Here is a 5,852-nt window from a genome sequence, read left to right on the forward strand (position 1 = left end):
TCTGTCTCTAGCTCCAAATGTGTGTGATCACCCTCCCCTGGATGAGCTCAGACACCTCAAATCCAAGCCCTCCAGCCTCCTCCAAAGTCATGTCTTCTACTTCTTGCAGGCACGGCAAACCCACTAATGCTGAAGCTTCAGGCTCTCAGAGGCCCTGAGCCTGCCTGCCCTCTCTACTTGCCGTTATCTTCCCAAGACCTCCTTCCCAGACCCCTGGCTCAGAATTAAGTCCTGAGTGGCCCTCAGCCTCTCTGGTAGTTTACACCAAGGTCATCCAGGCTTAGAGTTCACCAATAGAATCCATATCTTCATCCACTACGACGAAGGGGGCTGTCTGACCCCGGGCTACCCAAGACTACGTGTGAGTGTTCATTAAATCCTGGATCGATGGAGTTGCCCCATTACCCGTTCATGCCACACTGCTCCAGTGCCCACCTGGTGGCTGGCCAACGTCACTGTCTTTGTAAGACCCTCCCCACAGCCGGTTCTACCAGTCCTCAAGGAGCTAGAGCCTGTATCCTTCTCCAGCCAGAGAGCCATCTACACCCTGGACTTCTCAAGAAAGAAGTCTCCTGCTCCACATGCCCTGCTGCCCAGACCGCTCCTGGAGTCCCACTCTGCAGGCCGCTCACCATCATCACCACCAGCACCACAAGCCAGGCCTTTAGTCCCTCTGGTTCCAGGCGCTGACAGGTCCTGGGGAAAGCTTTTGGACCTCAGTGACTTGTCAAAGCTCAACTCCTCTGTACCCTCCTGACCCCGTTTCTATTCCCATCCTGTCATACTCCCAGGGGGTTACATGTTTACTGTCCACTTGGAAAAGAATTTCCTTTTTTTTTCTTCTTCTTGTGGTTCCAATGAAGCACAAAACCAGATGCTTATAAAGGCTAAACCCGTCCCATAGCCTCTCAGCTCAGAATAGCTCTCTAGGGAGCCCAGTAGATCCAGGTGGTGCTGGGGATGGTAACTTTGGGAAGAGGGGCTGCACGCAGCTCTCCTGAAGGTCTAGGCTCTCACTTCTTCCCTTCCCCATTCAACACTTTGAGGGAGCAGGAAAGCAAAGAACATGTTGAACAAAACCGTGGCCTACATTCTGAAATTGCTCTTGTCTAGAGAAAAATGAAGCAGGAATTGCAGGGTGAATTTGGAACCAAGAAGAAATATAGGAACTGGGACCATAACAGGCTGAGCTTTTACAGCCAGGAGCTGGAAGGAAGGACACATTGGAAGAGGACTACACCCATGACATTTGTGGATATTCCTTCCAGGAGTTTGACATTCATGTGACTCCATCATACTGTTTGCATCCACCTTCTTCTGTCCTGCCAGAAACCATAGGACTCTCAGCTTCCATTCCAGAGATAAGCCACAAAGATCATGTTCACTGGCCAGCCTATGGATTGACTAATTAGAGGTCAGGTCTGAACATCTGGGCAGGTAGATAGGCATGAGATGGAGCACGTAGTACAAAACACAGCTGCCTGGGTACCAGTCTCTGTGAGTAGAGTAATTCTGCTAGATGGGGGAGGGGTGAAGCAGATAACGAAGGACATAAGCACCCTGGATATGTTGAAAATGCAGCTGCAAGTAATAAGGAAGCTGCTTAAACACTGGTTATTGTTTTTCTCACTTCACAACTTATGAAGTAAGTAGTTTCAGGCATTGTCAGTCACATACCCAAGCTCTTTTTATCTTTGCTTCATAATCTTTGGTGTGTTCGTTTTTATCCTCCTTGTTGCTTCACCATGATCAATGGTACCATAATTCACATTCATATTCAAGGCAGAGAAAAAAGGAGAAGGGTCTGGGCTATGGCATCTGCCTTCTTTTATCAAGATAATAAAAGTTTTCCCCAAACCACCCTTCCCCAGCTTACCTCCAGAAGTGGATGCCATGACCACCCTGCAAGAGAGACTGGTAACATAAAAAATAAGACAGAGTGATAGGTCTGCAAAGTGGGCCAAATTTAGCCTACCACCTGACTTTATGCAGACTATGAACTAAAAATGGGTTTTACATTTTTAAATGGCTGAGGGGGAAGAAAGTCAAGAGATTATTTCATGCTGCTGCTGCTGCTGCTAAGTCGCTTCAGTCGTGTCCAATTCTGTGCAACCCCATAGACAGCAGCCCACCAGGCTCCCCTGTCCCTGGGATTCTCCAGGCAAGAATACTGGAGTGGGTTGCCATTTCCTTCTCCAATGCATGAAAGTGAAAAGTGAAAGCAAAGTTGCTCAGTCGTGTCCGACTCTTCGCGACTCCATGGACTGCAGCCTACCAGGCTCCTCTGTCCATGGGATTTTCTAGGCAAGAGTACTGGAGTGGACTGCCATTGCCTTCTCCGGATTATTTCATGACAGGTGTATTATATGAAAGTCACCTCTTGGCCCACAAAGCTTAAATTAAAAAAAAAAAAAATTTTGTCAAAAAGTCTGTTGACCCTGCTTTAGGGCAACATGGATCATTGCCTCCCATTGGAAACCACTGCTACTCTGAACAAAATCACATTTCTGGAAGCAGGAGGAAGCAATGGATATCATGCAGGCAGCTCTCAATGTCTGTCACATAGTCCAGTCACTGCACTACAAGCCTTTGTCAGCTATCTAATCTGCAATAGCATAAGCTAAGAGCTCCCCCTCTCATCAGGAACCTAACCAAGGGGGTATTTTAGGAAGCCCTCTACCTCAAGGAGATTTTCCCAAACTGACCAAAGGTGTGGAATTTTGAAAAAGTAAAAGGGGACACAATGAAATATCTGTTTGGCTATGCCTTAAAAGGCTCAATCAGTTATTATTTGCTCAATGAACTTGCCCTCAGCCAAGGGGCTGGTCCTTGGTATTATAGGTGTAGAAAGTGAGTCTGGTCAGTGTCCCTCAGTTACCAGTCTCATATAAGCTACACAGATGGCCTAACTCACTAGGACATGAAGTTCATAAGCCCAAAGCTAATGTGCTCATTTTTAATGGGAACTATAACTTAACTATCACACAAGCCTGTGTTCTCATGATGACAAATGAACTTAATGGGAAGCCAAACTGTGGTCTGAAAGCTGCTTAGTGAGTTCAGAGGCAGAGCCAGGAAGTTAAAGGGAAAAGTCACTTATTCAGTACACCAGGTATGGGGAATGGTTCCCAGGACAGGGTTCTCTGTCCCAATGCATTGTGCCTCTGATTCCCTCTCCATCCTCCCATCTGTGTTTTCCCATTTCAGCCTTCTGTCTTACTCTGTTCCTCAGGAGTGAGAGGTAATAACATAAGCAAAATATATAATAAATGGTGATAAGCAAAAAAATATATAACAGGGAAAGGGAACAGGAAATGTTGAAGCTGTGAGACATTGTACTTTCAGACTGAGTACCCAGGGAAGGTCTCAGGTAAAAGGTAATATGTGAGAAAAGGCCTGAAGGTAGTAATGATGTAAACCATGCAGACTGTTGGGGGAAAGCATTCCTTGCAAATGGAACAGCAGGTGCAAAGCCTTAACTTAGGAGAAGACTTGGTGTGTTCAGATTAGCAAGCAGGGCAGGATAGATCAGGCAGATCAGGCAAAGTAGAGGAACAGAAAATGAGGGTGCCAGATGTAGTAGGTGATGAGTGCCAAAGTGCACAGAGCCATGTAAATAACACAGGACTCTGGCTTTCCCTCTGAGTGAAGTGGTCCCTTACAAGAGTTTGAGGAGAGAAGTGACAGGGTCTGACTTTGGGTGGACAGGGTTATTCTAGCTATTGTGTGGAAATTAAAACAAAAAAAAAAAAAGAAAGACTAGAATGAAAGCAGCAGGCCAGTTGTACAGCAGTGACAGCAAAAATCTAAACTGACGATGGCTTGGCCAGAGGAATGCAGGTGAATGAGAAGAGGGAGATTCTGGATATTGCAGAGATGGCATTTCCATGGGCTACATCCATGCTCAGCTTTCCTTTCCCAAGTTACCATCTATACCTGCCTGCCTTGTTAGGAGCCCTTAACAATCTCAGGAAAGACTATTGTTAAATCAAAAACACTTCCAACTTAAAGTGACATCCTGTCAAGTCCTTAATAAAACCCTTCTCCTTAAAATACCAATAAATACTTAAAAATAGGATAGAAATTCAAGACAGGTCTGAAACGTAAGGATATCAGCCAATCATTTGGCTAACAGTGGGAACGCGAAGGTAAGGAAACAGAATTAAAAGGCTAGCCAGAGTTCTATCCCTTGTATCAAAAGCACCACTGGCTGAGGGTGAATAAGGAAAAGGCTCTACCCTCTTCAACCATAGCCCCTCACAGCCTACTCCTAACTCCAGGAAGAGCCTGCCCAGTCATCTAATCTCCAACCACTGTCCTACTGCCAAGAATTGCTTTCTCAGAAGCCAAGAATACAGTCTATTATCACCCATCATCCTGATTCCCTGCAGGAACTTTCTACCTTTAGCAAAGACTTCAACACTGTCCAGGCTTGTGGGTCTGGGTCAGAAAGGACATTGAGAGTGGAGGGAAACAGTGTAATTTTTCAAATTCTCCATTTGCTGGAAGAGGAGTCACAGCAACTCTGAATTTTTAGAACAATGAGCTGAGAACTAGGCTGTGGTTAGATCTTTCCTCAGTCAGGTAGGACAGAACTAAAAAGAGCTTCTGTCTCTTCCAGCTCCTTGAGCCAGAGTCAAGCCATGAAATGAATCCTCCAGGAATCTGAATCCCTTGGCCCATTCCTGCCAGGCCCCTTTGCTGGAATTCTGTCACCTTTGTACCCTGGGTGATTTCCCAATGCATGGGCCATTGTTCACCCTACCACTAGTGCCAACAAATATCCCTCTTGGGCTGGATGACTCTCCCAAAGAGTGGTGTTAGCTACTGCCGTGATAATGCTGCAAAACAAGCCACCCCTAAATTCATACGTTATAAGAGCAAGCATTTGTCTTTCTTGTTTATGTGTCTGTCTACAGGCCTTAGGTTTGATTCCAGACTTCTATAAGCTCAGATCTATTCCCCCTTTCTCCATATTCTCCTTGAAACATCAGCTATCAGGGACCTGTTCTTATGACAAATGGCAAGTACATGAGAGGCAGAAACCCAACTGCGCAAACATGTTGAAAGCTTCAGCTCATACCACAATGTGTCTGTTCACATTCTGTTAGCCAAAACAAGTCATATGGCTAAGCCCAAAGTCAAAAGGGAGGAAAATATACTCTATTCCCAGAGGAAGAAAAATGATTGATATTTGCTGAATATCAGTTTCAATGAATATCGATATCAATATTTCCTGATAATCTTTAATCCATCTCAGGGAGTTGAGTTAGGACTTCAACACATGAATATGAAGGGACACAATTCAGCCAATAGCAACCTCTTTAATGAGAGGAAATGTAAGTTCACATAGCAAAGCAAGCAGAAATAAAGACCTGAGGTCACTTTTGCCATTACAAACCCCAAGTGGCAATACCAATCTAGCTTTTGCCCCAAGCTAGACCAAGCTCTATCAAAAGGAATCAGGGTTCTCTGAAGGAGTGGCTGTTTCAATGACAGAGATAGGAAATATACAAGATACGCCTAGAGTACCTTATAGTGCCAGAAAGTCAGGAAGTGTTCAAAAGGAAAGAAAAAAAATCCACCGATTGATGGCAGCATGTCAGAGACATAGGAGCCAACTGAAAGAGCTCCCAACAACCAAATTTGGAATAATTTAACAACAAAATTGAGTAATATTAGATTATAATACAAAATATAAAATAAATATGCACGAGTCCATTCTGATATAAATAAATGACTGAACAAGTTAATAAATGAAAGGGGAATGAAGAGAAGGGACAATTTTCCTGTGCAGAAGAATTCCTAATAAATTATATAGATACTCTTCTCTAAAGGAGGGGAACATAACT

Source organism: Giraffa tippelskirchi, chromosome 13 (assembly GCF_054371585.1).
Source record: "Giraffa tippelskirchi isolate mGirTip1 chromosome 13, T2T-mGirTip1v1.2.pri, whole genome shotgun sequence".
Taxonomy (NCBI): Eukaryota; Metazoa; Chordata; class Mammalia; order Artiodactyla; family Giraffidae; genus Giraffa; species Giraffa tippelskirchi.